The sequence below is a fragment of the Pristis pectinata genome, chromosome 39, assembly GCF_009764475.1.
Source record: "Pristis pectinata isolate sPriPec2 chromosome 39, sPriPec2.1.pri, whole genome shotgun sequence".
Classification (NCBI taxonomy): domain Eukaryota; kingdom Metazoa; phylum Chordata; class Chondrichthyes; order Rhinopristiformes; family Pristidae; genus Pristis; species Pristis pectinata.
The window spans coordinates 8,904,935-8,926,243 of record NC_067442.1 but is presented as its reverse complement, the minus strand read 5'-3'; positions in this window follow the sequence as shown (position 1 = coordinate 8,926,243).

The window sequence follows — 21,309 nt, the reverse complement described above, 5'->3', positions numbered from 1 at the left end:
TAAAAATAGTGGAAGCACTCAGAAAGCCAATCAACATCTGTGAGAGAGAAATAGAATTAACATTCATGTCAATTAACTTTCAGCAGAACTAAAAGACCAGAAGGTCTTCCCTTGTGGAGAAGTGGGAGACGCCGAGAGTGCAAATGCGTATGTCTGTGATACTGGAAGTCGGAGAGAGTCTGAGTGATACATATGTTGAGCGTGCAGGCTGAGAAAGGGTCTTGCGGGCTTGTTGATTACAGCCAGTGTGACTGGGGCGGTATGGATTTGGCAGAAGAGGAGAATGAAGGAAGCAATTTTCGAACCAGAAGTGAAACAAAAGAATGCATTTTCTGGAAATCAGAAATAAAATAGAACGGTGAAAAAAGAGACAGAAGCCAGATGCAGAAGCAACCCTAAAGTAACCTTTTATCCAGATAGCTCCCTTAACATATTGCTTCAAGAGGTAATTTGACGCACTCTGCTTCACCTTCGTTCACCTTCGATAGCCTTGCCAGTTTGGTTCGTCCAGTCAGTATGTCAGTGAAAATCCCGCAGGATAATTACAGTTCCCTTCAAACACGCCCAAGATATTTCCTCATTTACGCTCACCCTATCGAGAGATCTGATTTTGGGGGCCCATTAGACTAGTCCCGCCGTCTTATTTCCCCTGCTATTCATGATTTTACACAAACAAGTTCTGCAGCAGTATCTACTACTTTTATATCACAACTGATCACCGCTCTGATACCTTCCTCTGCATCTATTCTGCTTCTTACCTTTTGTCCTGTTATTGTGGATCTCTACCCAATCAGGGATACTGAGCACTCAGTCCTGGTCACCCTGCAACTATGTCTCCGTAATAACTATTAGGGCACACTCATTAGATCTTCCGGAAATAGGAAACAAAATCTATGGAGGCCTTCATATAGACACCCAGAAAACTTCCGACAAAGTTCAACATGAGAAACAGATAATTGGCGTTAGAACACGCGGATAGGAGGTAAATCATTTCTTCTGAGGAAATTTTTTGAACGACCAGAACGTAAAACTTAGAAAGGGCTTTAGCAGGCAAAGTATATAACGTGGTGTGTGTGTGTGTGTGTGTGTGTGTGTGTGTGTGTGTGTGTGTGTGTGTGTGTGTGTGTGTGTGTGTGTGTGTGTGTGTGTGTTGCTGGGGGGAGGGATGTTGTGTCTTGTGTGAGCAGTGGTGAAAGGTGTCAAATTTCTCTCGATGGGGTTAGGCTTTAAGGCTAACATAGGTGATGCAATGAAAAGGAACATAGAACATTGAACATGGAACATTACAGCAAAGTACAGGCCCTTCGGCCCACGATGTTGTCCCGACAGTTTGTCCCATTCTGATATATCTAACCTTTCCCTCCCACATAGCCCTCTATTTTTCTATCATTCATGTGCCTATCTAAAAGTCTCTTAAATTCCCCTAATATATCTGCCTCCACCACCTCTGCCGGCAGTGCTTTCCACATACCCAAATCTCCCTGTGCAAAAAAAAACCTACCTCTGACATCCCAATCCAATTACCTTAAAATTATGCCCCTCATGTTGGCCATTTTTGTTCTGGGAAAAAAGTCTGATTGTCCACTCGATCTATGCCTCTTATTATCTTGTACACCTCTATCAATTCACCTATCACCTTCCTTCTTTCCAAAGAGAAAAACCCTAGCTCGTTCAACCTGTCCTCATAAGACATGCTTTCCAATCCAGGCAACATCTTGGTATATCTCCTCTGCACCCTCTCTAAAGCGTCCACATCCTTCCTATAATAAGGGGACCAGAACTAAACACCATACTCCAAGTGCGGTCTAACCAGAGTTTCATAAAGCTGCAACATTACGTCGCTGCTCCTGAAATCAATACCCCGTCTAATAAAGACCAGAACACGATACGCCTTAGACCATAGAACACTACAGCACAGTACAGGCCCTTCGGCTCACGATGTTGTGCTGACATGTTATCTTGCTGCATCTATCTAACCCTTCCCTCCCACATAACCGCTTATTTCTCTATCATTCATGTGTCTATCTAAGAGCATCTTTAACGTCCCGAATGTATCTTCCCCACAACCTCTACCAGCAGTGCGTTCCACGCACCCACCACTCTCTGTGTAAAAGAAACTTACCCCTGACATCCCCCTTATACCTTCCTTCAATCACCCTAAAATTATGCCCCCTCGTTTTAGCCATTGTCGCACTGGGAAAAAGTCTCTGACTGTCCAGTCGATCTATGTCTCTTATCATCTTGTACACCTCTATCAAGTCATCTCTCATGCTCCTTCTCTCCAAAGAGAAAAACCTTAGGTTGCTAAACCTTTCCTCATAAGACAGGCAACATCCTGGTAAATCTCCTCTGCACCCTCTTTAAAGCTTCCACATCCTTTCTATAATGAGGCGACCAGAACTGAACACAATACTCCAAGTGTGGCATGACCAGAGTTATATAGAACTGCAGCATCACCTCGCGGCTGTTGAACTCAATACCCCGATTAATGAAGGCCAACATACCATACGTCTTCTTAACAACGCTATAGACCAGCATGGCAACCTTGAGGGATCTATGGATCTCTTCCTCAACGCTGCTAAGAGTCCTTCCATTAACCTTGTATTCTGTTTTCTAATTCGATCCCCCGAAGTTTATCACTTCACACTCCATCTGCCACTTCGCAGCCCAGCCCTGCATTCGATCAATATCCTGTTGTAATCTACAGCAAACTTCTACACTATCCACAACACCATCAACCGTTGTATCATCAGCAAACTTACTAACCCACCCTACAACATCCTCATCCAAGTCATTTATAAAAATCACAAAGAACAGGGGTCCCAGTACAGATCCCTGCGGAACACCACTGGTCACCGACCTCCAGGCAGAATACGCTCCGTCTAGCACTACCTCCTGTCTTCTATGGGCGAGCCAATTCTGAATCCACACAGCAAAGTTTCCCTGAATCCCATGCCTCCTGAATTTCTCACTAGGCCTTCAAAGAGGAAACTAATCAAACGCCTTGCTAAATCTGTGTACACCACATCCACTGCTCTACCTTCATCAACGTGCTTTTTCACATGCTCAAAGAATTCAATTTGGCTCGTGAGGCACGATCTGCCCCTCACAAAACCATGCTGACTGTCCCTAATCAGCCTATACTTCACTAAATGCCCATACATCCTGTCTCTAAGAATCTCCTCTTGTAATTTGCACACCACTGAAAAAAGACTCACTGGTCTGTAATTCCCAGGGTTATCCCTACTTCCTTTCTTAAACAAAGGAACAACATTTGCCACCCTCCAATCATCTGGCACTACTCCTGTGGCCAGTGAGGACGCAAAGATCGTCGCCAAAGGCGCATCGATTTCTTCTCTAGTTTCCCGTAATAATCTTTGATATATACCGTCCGGCCCTTCTGATTATCCATCCTAATATCTTTCAATAGTTCTAGCGCATCCTCTTTCCTCACATCGACATGCCCCACCATATCAGTCTGTCGTACGCCGTCCTCATAAACGTCAAGGTCTCTCTCTTTCTCTCTGTTGAATACCGAAGCAAAATATTAATTAAGGACTTCCCCTACCTCTTCCGACTCCAAGCACATGTTTCATCTTTTATCCCTGATCGGTCCTACACTCACTCTAGTCTTCCTCTTATTCTTCACAACTGTGTAGAACGCCTTGGGGAGTTCTTGATCCTATTAGTCAAGGACTTCTCATGCCCCCTTCTAGATCTCCTAAATCCATTCTTAATCTCCCTCCTTGCTACCTTCTAACTCTCCAGAGCCCTGTCTGATCCATGCCTTCTAGACCTTAGGTAAGCTTCTTTCTTCCTCTTGACAAGATATTCTACATCTCGTGACAACCACGGTTCCTTCACTCTACCATCCTTACCCTGCCTCAATGGGACAAACTTATCCAGAGTCCCATGCAAGTATTCCTTAAACAACATCCACATTTACGCTGTACAGTTCTCCAAGAATATCTGTTGCCAATTTACGCTCCCAATTTCCTGCCTAAAAGCATCATAGTTCCACCTCCCACAATTAAATACTTCCCTACATGGTCTGCTTCTATCCCTCCAAAGCTATGGTAAAGGTCAACGAATTATGGTAACTCTTTCCAAAATGCTCTCCCACCAAGAAATTTGAAAGCTGATCAGGCTCATTTCTTAGTACCAGGTCCAGTATGGCCTCTCTTCTTGTCGGCCTGTCCACATACTGTGTCAGGAACCCTTCCTGTACACACCGAACAAACTCCGCCCCATCTATCCCCTTTACACTAAGGAGGTGCCAATCAATATTAGGGAAGTTGAAATCACCCATGACAACAACCCTGTTATTTTTGCAGCTCTCCAAAATCTGCCTCCCGATCTGCTCCTCAGTAGCTTTGCTGCTATTGGGGGGAGGGGGGGGTAGTCTGTAGAATACTGCCAAATGTGTGATCCCTCCCTTCCTGTTTCTGACTTCCACCCACACTGACTCAGTGGACGATTCCTTCAGGACGTCCTCCCTTTCTACAGCTGTGACACTGTCCTTGATCATCAAAGCCACGCCCCCACCTCTTTTTACCTCTGTCCATGTTCCTCTTGAAACATCAGAACCCCGGAATAATCCAGCAGCCATTCCTGCCCTTGTGACAGCCAACACTCCGTCATGGCCACCACATCGTAGTTCCACATACTTACTCATGCTCCAAGTTCATCTTCCTTTTTCCTGATACTTCTCGCATAACGTAGACACACTTCAGCCCATTGAACTGAATGCAATTTTGCCCTTTCCACTGCCTATCCTTCCTCACAGTCTTCCTACACTTTGCATCTACTTGTACAGTAAATGAACCAAGCTCTGACCTATCACTCTGGTTCCCATCCCCCTGCCACACTAGTTGAAACCTTCCCCAACAGTTCTAGGAAACATTATCAAGCTTAATGAATGGATGAGAAATATATAGTTTGGAAAATGTGAGGTCATCCTTTTTAGTATCAATTGTAGGAAAGCAGAATATCTTGTGAAATGGTGAGAGACTGGAGAGCGCTGATGTTGGAATAGACCTAATTTACCTAATCATAAGTCACTGACGGGCCGGCAAGCAGATGCAGAGAGTACGTTGGGAAAGAAATAGTATGTCATCTTTATATTTACAAAAATATTGTCTCATTGGAGTCAGAGATTTTCTTTTCTGCAAATGTTTAGGGATTTGACGAGACTGCTATAGCTTTGTTTCCCTTATCTAAAAGGGATTTATTCATCTTAGAAGATGCTGTTTTGCTTGTGTGAGGAAGGATGCCTTGCTTCGGTGGCATGTCGTCCATTTGATCCCTGGGAGGAGGATTGACCCCGGAAGAGAAAAGGATAGTATAATTGTATACATTCTGATTATTACAGAATGAAACATAGACCATTCTAACAAGGCTCTTGCTAAGACTGTGGCTGTTTGATCTGGCCGGACAGCCAGAATTAGCGTCGGCTGTTTAAGATCCTGATACCAGTGGCAATATAAACGCTGGGAGCCTAACCCTTTTGTGTTGTTGATGAATAGTTACTGAATGCTTTCAAGATCGCAGGATATGGATATCTTGGAGACTCACGTCCGCAAGGAGTATGCGAAAGTATCGGAAAGTCGCGTCAAGGTGGAATATCACTCATTATATTCAATGATTAAACACGTTAGAGAGGTCGAAATACTTGTGCTTCTTTCCAGTTTATGGAGGAATGTAGACGAGCGTTACGGAAGAATACAAAGAACATCCATTCCAGAGACTGAACATTCACACACCATCGTTGATAGTCAACCCAGCTCCGTTACCTTAGTATCAAAGCGACCCTGTTTCTTTTCTATTTTTCTTACCCACGGGCTAGAATAGGTATTACTATTCCCAGAGGAGAAATACGCAATTATATTCCATGCCGTACCTTTGATCTGAGCAGATTGTTCACGTAAACATATCATGAACTCCAAACATTTAGTCGGATCTGAAGCTTTTGAAATCAAGACAAATAAATTAGATCTGTGAAAGATTCTAATGAAAGATGCAGATTTTGGATCTAATATTGAATTATTTGTGTGATTTTACCCTACCAAGCTCTTGCATCTCTTTTCGCAGTGTGTTCATCTTTGGCAAAATGTGGTGCATTTTCAAGAAAGATTTCCAGATCAGTCTGTGGACGCGAGGGTCCTTCTCCATCACAAGGGTGAGGAGGAGTTTGGAACCATCCACGCGGTTTCCCTGCTCCCTGAGATTAATGACTTTCTGCAAAGAAGAGCAATGAGTATATTGAGAAACCGAGTGCAAGATTCAAACATTCAACGAGTGGGTTTGTTCAATGATGGAATCTTCGTGTGTTTGGGCATCGTGAATATAACCCTTTTAATTATTGTTTTATTTTCTTCAGATGCTTTTAATTTACTCCAGATATTTTTGCTATCTCTCAGTTTGTACAGTTCTATTCACTAATTTTCAGTTTTCATATTGGTACATGGGGGGCGGGGCTTAGAGGGATATGGGCCAAACGCAGGAAATTGGGATTAACTGAGTAACACCGTGGTCGGCATGGGCTGGTTGGGCCGAAGGGTCTGCATCCGTGCTGTGTTGTTCTGTGACTCCATGACCCTATAATGAAAGATTGGATCGTCTAGGCCTGTATCCCTTGGACTGTGAAGAACGAGAAGTGGCGATTGAAACATTCAAAGGTCTAAGGGACTTTGACTTGGTGAGTGTAAGGAGGGAGATTCCTCTTGTGGCAAAACCTAACATTGGTGCACATTTTAACATGAGGGCCGTCCCATTCACGATGTAGCTGAGGTGTTTCCTTCCACAGAAACGTGCATCTGCTTCTTGAAGGATGGTGGAAACGGACTTTGGATATTTGCAAGTCAAGGGTGGTTCGATCTTTGATAAAATGGGGTAACTAGTTGATGGGCCAGGCTGGATTATTGAACCGTGGCAACAATATGAACAACCATGGCATTCTCGATTGGATGGACCGATTAGCCAACCTCTCTTAATTCCTGCGTCCCTATGTTAGTCAACACTTTTTTACCCTCACTGCTGCTACTGTCTCTGTTCTCTCGTTTCCTTTTGCTCCACCAAAACGGTCAACATTTTATTTCAGTCAATCAGCAGTTGTCGACCCTCTTCCCAGCCCTTGAACAGAAACGGTGGAGTGCGGATTAATTTTCTACCCAACCCCAAGATCATTAATTCAATAATCACAGTAGATATCGTTTATCTGTTTCTTCCCATAACATTTCATACTTCCAATAGCTGTTGTACTTGCACGTCAGTGATATATCGCTGCTGGGGGTGTCACTCCAGCCATCTATTCCTCTCCCACTCACCTGGTGATGTTTTCCACTGATGTGTCCCTTGTAAGTTAGCATGAAGCTGACTCCTTCCACCTCTTCTTCAATCGCCTTTTCCAGCCTATTCCGGTAGAACTTTGACAACTGGATCAGGTGATAATCGTCCCACTTTGACAAAAGTTCCGTGATTGCAGTCTTTGATTCTGTGAAGTAAATTGGAAAGGACACCAAATATATTACCAATTTCCTATCCTGGACGTTACTCTCTCTCTCTCTCTCTCTGATCTCGAGCAACGAGAGCTTCACGTTACCATGTTAATAGACAGCTTTCAGAAATACCTATCTGTAACATGTATTGTATTTCTCTTTCTCGTTTACCATTGATTAAAATTACCAACTATATGAAATATGTATCTCTGCAATCAATCATCTCCCGTCCAAACTTACTACGGCTCTACACATCATCATTTTCGGAATCCTCTTCGGAAAAGGAGAGCCATTGTTCTCTGACACTAAGGATGATTATTTTTCGCGCCGCCAACAACCTCGTTCATCGGATTTCTTTCATTACCTTTATTTTGGTGCTTTTCTGGATTGATTTATTATTGCCCTTCTCCCTCTGATCTCGTTATTTAAACACGCCGAGCATATTTGGGTATCTCGCTAGGCTCCAAATGCTATCCGATAAAAATCTTCAACTAGAGTTCACCAATCTATCTCGCACCCTCCTTCACTTGCAGTTCGATCATTATTTTTGGTATCTGATAAAGGCATGTAATTTTATACTCCAACAAGTGTGTTTACATTGATTCATTTCCTGGATCTGGAGGATGACCCGACCAGACCAGCATTTATTCTACAGCTCTTATTATCTTTGAGCAGCTGGTCAAAAGCCGCCGTTTGAACCCCTGACGTCCCTCAGGTGAACGTGCTCCCACAGTGCGGTTAGCTTGCGAATTCCACAATTCTGACGCAGATGATGAAGAATCGATGCTTTGGTTTCAAGTCAGAATTATGGTAATGATCGCTCCTCTCGGGCTGTACAAGTTGGAAATTTCTACTCCAGAAGGCTCTGGAGGTAAGTCATTTCTATGTCAAGGCTGACATGGAAAGAGCTGACATTTCCCACTTGCCCACTTGCTGCAACTCTCCTTGGTCACGTGGGTCACCGGTTAGGGAGGGACGATCATTCGACTTTTATTTGACATTCACTTACTGCGTCCCACCATCGTTTGGTTTGGGGTTGTTCTGATGGTCTCCCCTCCCGGTGCCAGTTCAGTTGTAGAGCTCTATGCATCATGAGATGTGATAGGACTGCAGAATTCGCTCTAATCCGTGGATGTGCGATCACATAACTCTGTCCATTGCTCATTGTTTTTACTCTTGCGCGCATGATCAGAGTCATAGAGCGAGACAGCACGGAAATTGGTCCTGTGATCCACTAATTCCGCGCCGCTCTTTATTCTACCACTCATTAAAACACGAGAGGCAATATCAGAGACGAATTAACCTACCGCCCTCACGTCTTTGGGATGTGGATTGGGACAGGAGCATCCGGAGAAATCCACAGCGTCGAATGGAGAGTGGACAGTCTCTACCCCTATAGCACCTTAACTCGGGACTGAACCCGGCTGTGCTGGCTGAGCCACTGTGCCGTCTTCAGGTCCATTGTTCCAGCTCCACTACTGTGTCACCCCAACCTGGTGCTGTTGCCGACGTGGCTTCTGCCGTCCTCATTGAACGAGCATTGACACGTGTCGTGGTAATACTGGGAGATGTCTGGCCAAGTGGTTACAGGTGCCGTCCTGTGTTGCAGAATTATATGGACTCCAAACACGTTTCTATCTCGGTCTTGAATCTCTGCAACAACACGTCCTTAGACACTTCCAGAAATTTCCAACATTTCACAGCCCGACAGAAGACTGTATTGGAACATTCCGGTTATAACTGAGTGGCCTTATTCTAAAACTATGTTCTTATTTCCCTACGAGGAGGGAAGTATCTCAGCGCCCACCCTCCCAACACCATCAAAATCCTCTGCTTCAGTGAGATCACCTCCGGACTGGGTGAACCTGATCTCCCTGAACTGTCTCCAGGAAAGTGCAGCCGCACCTTGTCCTGCTTCCTATTCCTTCTCTTGAAGCTATGCCGTGCGCCGCAATCAGACGGTTGTCTTTGGAAGGCACCGATTTCTGGTTATGTTCCTTAACAATGAAAAGCCCACGGAATATAATATCTATTGGTGTGACGAGTCAGGATCATCGTTATTTTCCGCTTTTCCCAGAGGTTGGCGCACTTGCTCCAGCCCTCCTGTGTTTATGACAACTGAAAGGACATTTTCTCTGCAGACGAGGCCGGGAGTTACCGGGGCTGTGTGAGAATCTCGCATCAAGGGGTGTTCCTTTCCTATTCGCGCCATTTCCGGTCGGCACTTCGTTGGCCGTCTGCTTCATCATCAAAACTGTTGCTCGGCACTACCACCAGCTGACAGTCGTTGCCTCAACCCAGGGAGTTATTGGAAGATTTCAGTACTCTGTCCAATGAAGACCCTCTGGGCAGCCCTTCACTCCGATCTGGCTGTAGTTTATTTTCTGTTGCATCTTTCTACCTGAATTATAGTTTCTTGAAGAATTGTTGAACTCTAAATCAGGACATCATCGCATATAAAGAAGTGAACGAACATACCTGTGGCCATGTTGAATCCTGAAATTGTTGGGTCTTCCCTCTGTTCACATCTTCAGCCTTCGTTGCGAAAAGCGATCGCCGGTCCTGGCGCTCTGTAGAAAAGACAATATTCATGGGAAGATGACTAGAACGGAATAAACTGAAAAGGACATGATAGCAATTCCTCCTTGTTCAACGGTACGAACTATGAGAGCTGAAAATATCGCGAGTACAACAGTATACGCTTTAATTTATCTTCGATCCATCGAGCCCTGTGATATTCAGGAGATTCTGTTCACCCTCACAACCAAGTCCCAGATAGGCTTCCTTCAACTTTCCGTGATTCTCAATAAGGTAACCACATGCTTTTCTCCTGCGTATCCAACCATGTTGTAAGTTAATTGTCCCTGCATCCGACCTAGTCAGACGCAAAGGAAGGTGTCCCAGACGTCTCCACATCGGTTACCGCGAGCCGTTGTGCACGGCGGTGGTTTAAAGAGTTGCGTCTTGGCCACAGGTTTGTTATTGCCCCAGTCTTCCACTGCATCTTAAAGCATTTCCGTCTAACATCTATTTCAAAGGCATAAAGCTGAAGCGTTAACTGCTTCTCCCTTCACAGATTCTGTCCAATCTGCTGAGTGTTTCTTGCACTCCCTGTTTATTTCAGATTTCCGGCATCTGTCTGATTTCATTTCTTATCATGTTCCCTTCCATCGTCAATGGCGAGTGATACAAAGTGTTAAAGGTGTGATTTATAACAAGAGCCGTGAAGCTCGGCGTTTCAGTACGAACGACTCAAAAAGGCATTACTTTTTGTTGGTGCAAATAAACGGAGTGATAGATGCGCATCAATATCTTTCAAGACGCAGAGCAAAACAATTCAGATTGCACGCGGACTCCTGATGCAGGTCCCGAACTAAAATGTCGAACATTCCTTTAACTCCAGAGATGCGGGCTGACACGCTGAATTCCGCCAGCAGTTTATTAACTTCAAAAGATTTGGAAAGGAATTGGTGAAAGTTATTTCTTCATATAGAAGCTTGATAGGAACCAACATTCATCGACTGGTGCCCGAAGCAATTATCCACGTGAATGAAGAGTCTCCCACACGAATGACTCCACCAACCCACGGCTCAGGGACTCTCAGCTTCACTGGGAAGAAGATCCCCTCCACAGATGCGACATTTCTCCCATATTACACCGGTTACCCCCAGTTCCATGCCCTAGGCTCGGCATCGGCAGCTGGACGGATGGGGAAATGGGGGTGAACCACTCACAACATCTGTAGCAAAGGCCGTGATCCAGCTCCAGATCTGGAGCAAGGGCCATGAACACTACCGCTCTCACCCCTATATCCTCCCTGTCATCCACATTGCAGAGAGTAACTGTCGGTGTTTTCCTCCTGCCGAATGTCGACCTGTCTGGCCCTCTCGCTTCTTCACTGATGCACGAGGAAATGCGCCACGTTTTATCCCAGCTGCAGACACTGACAAATCTGATTTGAATTAATTTCTCGAACGAGATTCAGAATAGCAGTCCTCCGACTTTATTTCATGTTGCCTTCAAACATTAAAAATGGTAGAAGACAGAATCTGATCGGCGTCATCAACCCAAAGATTTTATTCAAAAAATATCATACCGGGGATTCAGCCTCAACTCCCTTTCCTGTGTTATCCCCAGAACCTTTGATTCCTTTGACATCAATAAATTTATTGATTGCAGTTGTCAATTATCTCAGTGTCTGAGCTTCTGTGTCCCCCCACCGAGCAACACCAATCCTTCCAGGGATAGAAAATACGAAGGAGTTACAGCGCCTGAGTGAACAAAATTCACATCATCCCAATGCGAAATTGCCCACGGCTTCTTCACAGATCTAGACGCAGCCCTGAGAAATATCCTCCTCGTGTCCATCCCATGGAGGCCTCTCGTTATTTCATTGCGGTCACTTATCTTTCTTCCACCCACCAAAGGAGAGGTCCCGCCTGCTCCATCACACCTGATGCGACAGATCTGTCTTTCCGGAACAACACTACTGAACAAACACTGCATTCTTGCTACACCAAGCAAGTTCGTCGTTTATTTAATGTAACAAGACCAACACAGTGCACAATATTCCCGGCGTGGTGTCACCAAGAATCTGTATAACTGTGATATGAGATCGACACTCCTTCCTCATGTCCTGCTGCACTTGCGTGTTCGTTTTTAGTGAGCAGTGCACAAGATCTCAGGTCTTTTTGGACAATAATTTTTCAAACCATTTCAAAGAACACTTAGCAGTTCTGTTTATCCGCTGAACTGGATAACCCCACGCGTTTTTTGCAGACTGCACTCTGTCAGTCAGGTTGTTGCTCACTCACTCAGTTTGTATTTGTCTTGTCATATTTTACTTATGACATTGGTGACCATTCAGCCGCTCGAGCATATGATGGTTCTCATACAATTTGCATTGTTCCCATGCCCCAACAATTCTCTCACACATGTCCATCAACACCACCCTTATTTCCCCTCAGGAAAGTGGATGGGACTTCAGGAAGAGGGCGGTGTACATGTAACTGTCTACATCAATGGTGCTGCGGTCGAGAGGGTTGAGAGCTTCAAGTTCCTGGGAATGAACATCACCAATAGCCTTTCCTGGTCAAATCGCGTGGATACCACGGCCAAGAAAGCTTATCAGCGCCTCTACTTCCTCAGCAGGCTAAAGAAATTTGGTTTGTCCCCTTTGACTCTCTCGAACTACCGATGCACCATAGAAAGCGTCCTATCTGGATGTATCGCGGCTTGGTACGACATCTGCTCTACCCAGGACCGCAAGAAACTGCAGAGAGTTGTGGACACAGCCCAGCGTATCACGGACGCCAGCCTCCCCTCCTTGGACTCTGTCTTTACGTCTCGTTGTCTTGGTGAAGCAGCCAGCATAATCAAAGACCCCACCCGGGACATTCTCTCTTCTCTTCAATCAGGTGGAAGATACAGGATCCTGAGGGCACGTACCACCAGACTTAAGGACAGCTTCTACCCCACTGTGATAAGACTATTTACCGGTTTCCTTATGCAATGAGATGGACTCTGAGCTCACGCTCTACCTTGTTGTGACCTTGCACTTTGCACTTTCTCTGTAGCTGTGACACTTTACTCTGTACTGTTATTTTTTTTTACCTGTACTACATTAATGGACTCTGTGCAACCTCAATGTAACTGCACTGTGTAATGAATTGACCTGTACAATCAGTATGAAAGACAGGTATTTCACTGTACCTCGGTACAAGTGACAATAATAAACCAATACCAATACCAACTCGCGACTCAAGTATGGACAATTTATGCTGGTACATTAGCCTGTCAACAAGTTTTGAGAGGTGTGAGAGAGAGGCACCTATTGGAAACCTAAGCAGTCACAGGGAGAAAGTGAAAACATAACACAGACAGCACCTCAATTCAGGATTGAAACCAGCTGGCTGAAGCCTGTGTTATGGCTGTGTTACTGGAAACATTTCCACTTATTTCCGTGTTACCTGTAAACTTTAAAATATTACAGTTGGTCCCACCAACCAAGCGGTTGAGCCAGATTATGAATAGTTTGGAGCTCAAGCTGCGTTTGCTGCGAAACCCACTGGTCATCGTCTGCTTAACTGAAAAGGATCAGTTAATTCATTCACTTTGAACAGAAGAGGAGGGAGCAGGATTGGAGCTTCATACAGTGGAATCTTTACTGATTGAATCTTATCTTCAGCACGACATTCCTCTTCTCTTCCCATACCACCAACACCCCTGCATTTCAATCATGTGTCAGTCTTTCGCCTTGAATTTATTCAATGGCTCTGCCTCCATGGTACTTCGCTATAGAGAATTCCGAAGATTTCACAGGCCCTCTCCCAACAGTTACGCATCAATTTGTTGTGTTTTGCAATTGCTCTACCCACCAGCGCGCGGAGCCGTTAGTAAACCGGAGATTACTCGCCTCGAGTTCGTGCTTTTTTTGACATTTTTAAATCCCATAACATCTGTCTCTAGGGCTACATCGCTCTTTCCTCTTAAGAGTGGTACCGATCTTGATGGCGACCTCCCCCTTCCGAATGAACTGCGACCGCTCAGTGTCATATCGACCCCAGAACCAGGGAGGCAACATGGCCTAATCAGGTTGTATCTGTGGCCAGAGAAATGTGTGTCCGCTCCCCTGATTACTGATGCCCCACGGATATTTCTCTTGCTCTCCTCTTCACTGACGTCACTTCTTACTGTCAAGTTGAGCCTTCCATGGTGCTGTGGGCATGGCTCTGCTGGACTCACAGGGGAGACATCACCCTCACTAATTTTCAGCACCAAAGAGTGGCGAGCAAGATAGGCTTAGGCCGTCCTGTATTATCCGCCTGTGCTCCTCTGCTTGGAGGTCATCCATTTCCTCTCCCCCTGCCCATTCCCAGGTTCCGGGATGACAAGCTAATTCCCTCATCACATGATCTCCACACGTCTCTCAGCCTCGCTCTACAGAGCAATGACTGCAACCTCCTGCTCCTCCTCCGTAATCCAGTGTTGGTACCCCTGCAGCTAGAGGTAGTTCCTGCACGTGTGGTTCTCCAGACGACGGGTGGTATCTGCGACATGCCACCGGGTGACTCCACAGGATCGGGCTGTCCTGCGGTACATTAATTGAAGTATGCACAGCAATTGCTTCCCAAGGCTATTCCTACTATAGCTCCAAACCGTGACCCTCAAGATAAGCAAGGGCTTCAGATTTTGCATGACACTACCATATCTAATTTCCCCTCCAAGTTACACATCATTCCAATGTAGAACTATTTCTCCGGTCCCTCATCCCTGGCTGGGCAGTCAGGGAGTACCTTCACCAGGGCAATTGTAGGAAATCAAGGCGATTAATTTCACCTATCCCGTGAAAGGTGATCTTACTGAAACGTAACCAAACTCACAATAGATGTCACCACGCCCAATTCTCCGTTGCCTTTTTTTTCTGAATCAGGCGCTCTTTCGTTCAAATTAAACTGCTATAACAGACTTTATCCCCCGTCTTAATCTCGTATCTGGTAGTATTGATACCATTCTCCTCAGCTGACAAGAACCCCAAACTAAGCCACGAAATATGACCTAATATAACAACTGGGTTTCAATTTGATTTTATTGCTAACCATATAACTTATTTATTGTTGGACAATAAATAGCAGATAGACTAGAACAAAGATCACTGGAAGTTCATGGTTTCTCCAAAACACATTGAAGTGCCCAGTGAACTCCTTTCAATGAACATATTTGGAACTTTTTTTCTTTTTATGTCTGGCTATTACTTTTCCCAGGTCCCAATACTGCGCACATTCATATTGCAGCTGTTAAATCTCTGGGGCAGCGCTTTTAGAAAACAAACCTCGTCATATTTTTTTCTGAAGACGGACAATTGTCATTAGGGGCTATTTTGTAATTGTGAAATGATTTTAAAGTCCCGCAGATAACGATCTGATTAATGAGTAAAAGTCTAACACCTAACAATTTGTCCTGAATGTAATGAATCAAACATTGAAGGTTCACATTGAAAATAAATTAGCATCTCCAAGCGCTGGAAATGAAGATATGCCTGTGGGTCTATTGCGTTTGGCAGACGAGGTATGGCACGGTGGGTAGAGCGGCTGTCACACTGTTCCAGGATGAGGGTTCGATTCTTACATCAGATGTTATGTGTAGAGTTTCCACAATCTCCCTGTGACCACGTCATTTTCTCCAAGTGCTGCGGGTTTCCTCCCATATCCTTAGGAAGTGCTGGCTGTTAGGTTAAGTGGTCACTGTGAACCTCTCCTGGGGCGTTGATGAGCATGTTCGGGAGAAAGGTTACAAAGAAATAAGTGGAGGAGTGGGAGAGCTGCAATGGACTCGATGGACTAAATCTGAGAGCCGTCATGGAGTCAACATGCTGAATGACCTTATTCGATGTCGTGAGAGCTCATGAGAATTTAATTTGCTCTCTTGCCGTTTCCTCGTTCAATTCCATATGTAGCTCTTAATTTCCATTGTACATTATTGGGATACTGGGGCATTCTGTATAAAGTGCACTAGACCAAAACTACTGAAGATAAATCGAAAATTTTAAACATTTCTGCCGTATGGATCCACAATATCCTTCCTTTGAAAAGGTCATCGACATTTCTTGGTGTCGTCATCGCTTCTTTCTTCCGACACCAAGCAGATTGTTAGTTTTGTCCCTCTGTTGTCTCAATATCCCTTGATAAGGACGAAAATCGGTGTTGTCCACCATGCTGAAGAGTAGGTTTTAATCATGATTACTAAAGGTGCAATATAACTCTTGTCATTAGTCGTCGGTTCCTTTTGGAGTTTCCACGGGCCATTTCCCGTCTGAGTTGCCGCACTGAGCTTCGCATGCTCTGTGTCGCCACATTTACAGGAAGAAATTAAACCAGCATCACTATGGTCGCTGTATTGCCGCTCCCCAACCACCTCACGGATAGGAATGCGCAGCCTGACAGACAGCTCACATGATTCCCTCCGTTCTAGTTTTCCTCATGCCAGGTGGACAGGAGTCTGGCCCAAAGTAAGTGAGCGGCCACTATTCCAGCAATTCGAGGTTAATATGGTAATGTTAATATGGTAATATGGTAATTTACTTTTTTTTCCTTGGCAAGAAGCTTCAAATATTTCCAGAAGAGCGCAAGAGGTTGTAAACGGCGGTGGAAATTCAAGTGCCCACAGAACAGAATGTTCAAATGTATCGGTATATCGCCAACTGTACATTTTAACTTTTCTTCCTTCAGGTTAGCAGAAAGAGAATCGAGCAGTGTGTGATAAGACGCCATCACCCGACACTCGTTACTCACCCCACTGACACTTACTACATGACACACAATTACTTCCCGACTGCTGCAGTGAATTCAGCTTCAATCCCCCGCCATAAGTTTGCAAGTACAAGGATGTACCGAGCACTTTTCTTTCAAAGTATTGACGGTAAATGAAGCCTGAGCAACACAAGAAAATCTTTGTAATCCTATTTCAATTTAAGATGGTTATACAAAATTGGAGGTCAATGATGCAGCTTGAATGAAAAATGGGCGGCATGTCAAACAGACATCCGGCGCGGTGATCCACATCATGAACGTGTAGTGAAGACCCAAATCTGACGGAAGTGTTTCAGACACTGACTTAATAAAACAGCATACTCATAACTAACGACGACGTGAAGATTTTTGCTGCTAGAATTGAGAGAATGATAACAGAATCAAACAATTTTACTTTTCACGGGAAGGATATCTTCTCCCGGTAGGGGCAAAATACATTCTTTTAATCCAACTTCCCAACTCTAGCTCCATACTCGTGCGCGTTACGGCCTTTCATTTGATCGCCTGCTGCTTAAATGTTGTGAGGATTTCTGTTTCTTCCAACATTTCAAGCAGTACTTTGGTGAAAGCAGACCAGCTAATTTAAATCTATTTCTCCCCGCCCTCGACCCCCCAATTTCTCTGCTGTCAGAAACAGACACGCCCTGCTCACACTGCTTGGGAAACGCAGAATGTATACACCTCAGTCAAATCTCTCCTCTGACTCCCTTGTTCCAAAGCAAACACCCCAGCTTTGCTGATGTTCCTTTATAATTATGCTTCTCGAATCTACAACGTGAGCGTTAATTCCCCTGCACTGCCTTCCGCCTCATTCCCACTGAGGAATGATCGGAGCCGTCCACAGCTCTAACGGTGTCCAAACAAGTGTAATATAAAGCTGCAGTTTGGTCTTCATGCTATTGTATTGTATTCCCAGCTAATAAATTATGTTATCCCTTCTGACCTTTCTCAATAACCACTTAAAAGTCCTTCTACATTCAGGTTTCTGTGGGAATGAATCCATCGTTCCTATCCGTTTCTCTCTGTGCCACCCTCCATTGTGATTTCCCGTGCCTTGTTTGCCCTCCGCTATTCATGATATCCACATTTCGTGGGAAGCAATAATTTGCTACAATTTGCCCGCGCACAATATATTCCAACAGCCTGGGTCTCGGACCCTCAGTAACAAAGACCGGAAATGCTGGCATTAACAACAGACGATGTAATAGTGGGCATTGAATGTACGTCAAACATGGACGTCGAATGTACACTTATGAAACAAGGGGATCAATACTGACCCTGTGGCAACTCACTGCTGACCGCTCTCCAATGAAAATTGCCAGATACTAACACCGTGTCCTTTCAGCCACTGAGCCCACTTCTCTCTAACTTCCCAATTTCCTTCGCAATCATAGATGATTGGCTAACTACCTAATTAATAGCAGCCAACAAAAAGAAGGTAGGGTCAAGCAGAGTGGCTATTGTGAGAGTGGGCTGGTGGAAGGTAGGGGAAGTTAAGGCTACGGCTCAAGAGGTTTCACCTTGCAGAGGCTGAGGAAGTGCCCGAGGTATTGGGAGTGAGAGCGGAACTTTAAAAAGGCTTCAGTGAGGAGGCACAAGGAATAACAGATAAGTTTTTGTATTGCTGTTGATCCTCACCTCTTGATTCAGTGTAGCAGGATGGTAATTTGGGTAATGGAATGAATGCTTCTTCTGCGAGTTGAAGGAAGTCAGACTGGATCAATGAACTGGAGCTGACTGTGCTCAGGGTCATCTGAGGGCTTCATAGATAAGAATTTTACTGAGGTTGTCACAGCCAAGGTACAGGTTTCGGATAGATGGTTGACCACTAGCAAAAGGGTAGTAGGCAGACAGTCAGGGCTCCATTGTGACCATTCTCCTTAAAAACGGGAATACCTTTTGGATATTGTTGATGGGATATTAGTTCGGGAGCTCGCAGTAGTAGTCAGGTCCTTGACATTGCTATTGTCTCTGACCTTCAGATGGAAAGGTTGCAGTCAGACAGGGCGATAGTGAAGGGGACATACAGGAAATGCTGCATCTGCAGAAGAGACGCCAGGATTGTGTGTTGCTTCCCGGGTGCAAGGGCAAAGGATATCACTGAGTGGCAGCAAAACTTTTTTTGAGCGGAAAGACTAACAGCCTGAGATTGCTACATGTTAGTACAGATGACATGAGTAGAACAAGGGATGAGGTTCTGCAGAACGAGTATGGGGAGTTAGGTAAGAAGTTAGGAAACAGGACCTCGAGGGCAGTAATCTCCGGATTACTCCCGGTGCCACGCGCCGGCAAAGTCAGAAGTAGAAAATTGGGCTTAGATGAAGTCGTGTCTGAGGAGCTGGTGTAGGGATTCGAGATCTTGGATCATTGGGATCTCTTCTGGGATAGAGATGACCTGCAAAAGAGGGACAAGTTGCACTTGAAACAGAAGGGCTAATATATTTGCAGGGAAATTTCCTAGTGCTACAAAGGAGGGGTTAAACTGGATTGGTAGGGGGCGGGACACTGAGCAGGAGCAAGTCACGGGATAAAGCAATTTCCATCTAGGACAAATTTACCTATCAGAACAATTGAGGGCACAGTAAAGGCAGGGAAAGGAATAACCAGTTGAACTGCATCTATTTCAATGCACGAGGTTTAACGAGTAAGATAGACGAACAGAACATGGATTGGCTTTGAGGACTTGGATGTTTTCGCCATAACAAAAACATGGCTGAGAGAAGGGCAGGACTGGCAGTTCAATATTTCAGGATACAGATGCTACAGGCGTAACGGAGGTACAGGTGAGCAAGGGGGGGGGGTGTTGCCTTTTTGATAAGAGAAGATCTAACAGCAGTACTTAGATGATATTCTTGGGGATCTTCCATTGAAGCCATACGGGTAGAACTTATAAACAAGAAGGGGGATCACTGAAGTCAGGGGCTATGTTATAGACTCCCAATAGTCGTCGGGAACTTGAGGAGCAGGTGTGTAGAGAAATTGCTTCTGGTTGTAAAGATAATAAGGTTGTATTAGTGGGAGATTTTAATTTCCCCATTATTGACTGGACTACCCAGAGTGTTAAGGGCAGTATTTGTGAAATGTGTACCATGCGAGTTTCTGCAGTCAATATATAGAAGACCATAGTGGGGATGGTGTAACACTGGACCTTCTCTTAAGGACCGAGGCAGGGAATGTAACTGAAGTTGGGGAGAACTTTGGCTCTTGTGACTACAATTCTATTAGTTTCAAGATAGTGATGGAAAAGGATAGGACAGGTCCACAGGTTAGGGTCCTACACTTGGCGCAGGCCTAATCTGGGGGGGGGGGGGGGTTAGGTTTAGCAGGATGTGTTACTGAGGAGAAAATAATAGTTGCTCCCAGATAAGGGAAACAAGTGGAGAGGTTCAGGAGGACATTTGTATTACCAGGTCGAGGTATCTGCAACCGTGCAGGGCATTAAGGTGGATAAATCCCCAGGGGCTGACCAGGTGCACCCTAGGATGTTGTGAGAGGAGATATTCCGAAGGCCCTTGCCAAAGAGTTTGCTTTAACATTGGCCACCGGTGAAGTTCCCGAAGACTGGAAGCTTGCTAATGTTGTTCTGTTGTTTTTAAAAAAAAGGTAGCAAGGACAAGCCAGGGAACCACAGGTCGGTCAGCTTGGTAGCTGTAGTGGGGAACTTACTGGAGGGATTTCTGAGGGACAGGGTCTACCAGCATCTGAATAGATGGTCTGATTATGAGGAGTCAGCATGGTTTTGTGTTTGGAAAGTCGTGCTTGACCAACCTTTTGGAGTTTTGAATAGATAACCAAAAAAGTAGACGAGGGTAAGACAGTAGATGTCATTTGTACTTTAGCAAGGCCTTTGACAAGGTCCCGCATTGATAGGTGGTCGGGAACGTTAGGTCCCATGGAATCCAGGGAAAGCAAGTTCAGTGGATTCACAATTGCCTTGGAGGTAGGAAGCAGTGTGGTGGTTGAAAGTTCATTCTCGGAATGAAGGCTGGTGACTTGCGGTGTGCCACATGGATCAGTGTCAGAATCCTTTTTATTATTTGTATAAATGAGTTGGATGTGAATGCACGCAGCTTGATGACATGGAGGCATTGATAGTGAAGAATGTTATCGTAGATCACAGGGGATCTCGATCAGTTCGGGAACCGGGCCAAGGAGTGGACATGGATTTCAATACGGATAAGTGTGATGTGATGCATTGTGGAAAGTCCACGGAATTCGGATGTTTGGAACAAGTTGCTCAGTTTCCTCTCCTTTGTTAATTCCGTGCCTGCTAACAGTTATTGTGCTTTCCTCAGCTCCTATCCGCACTTCATAAGAAACTGAGCTGTGGCCCGATGTGATATCACGCCTTGGTTTGAATACAATGTTCAACACAATTCATTCATTACCCAACAAACTCTCGAGGGAGAGGGACATATCACTAACATTACTGGCCTCCGGGAACCAACGGAAGGCCGCGATTGGCACGGTGAACGGTAAATATTTGAAATCATCATTTTCTCTTG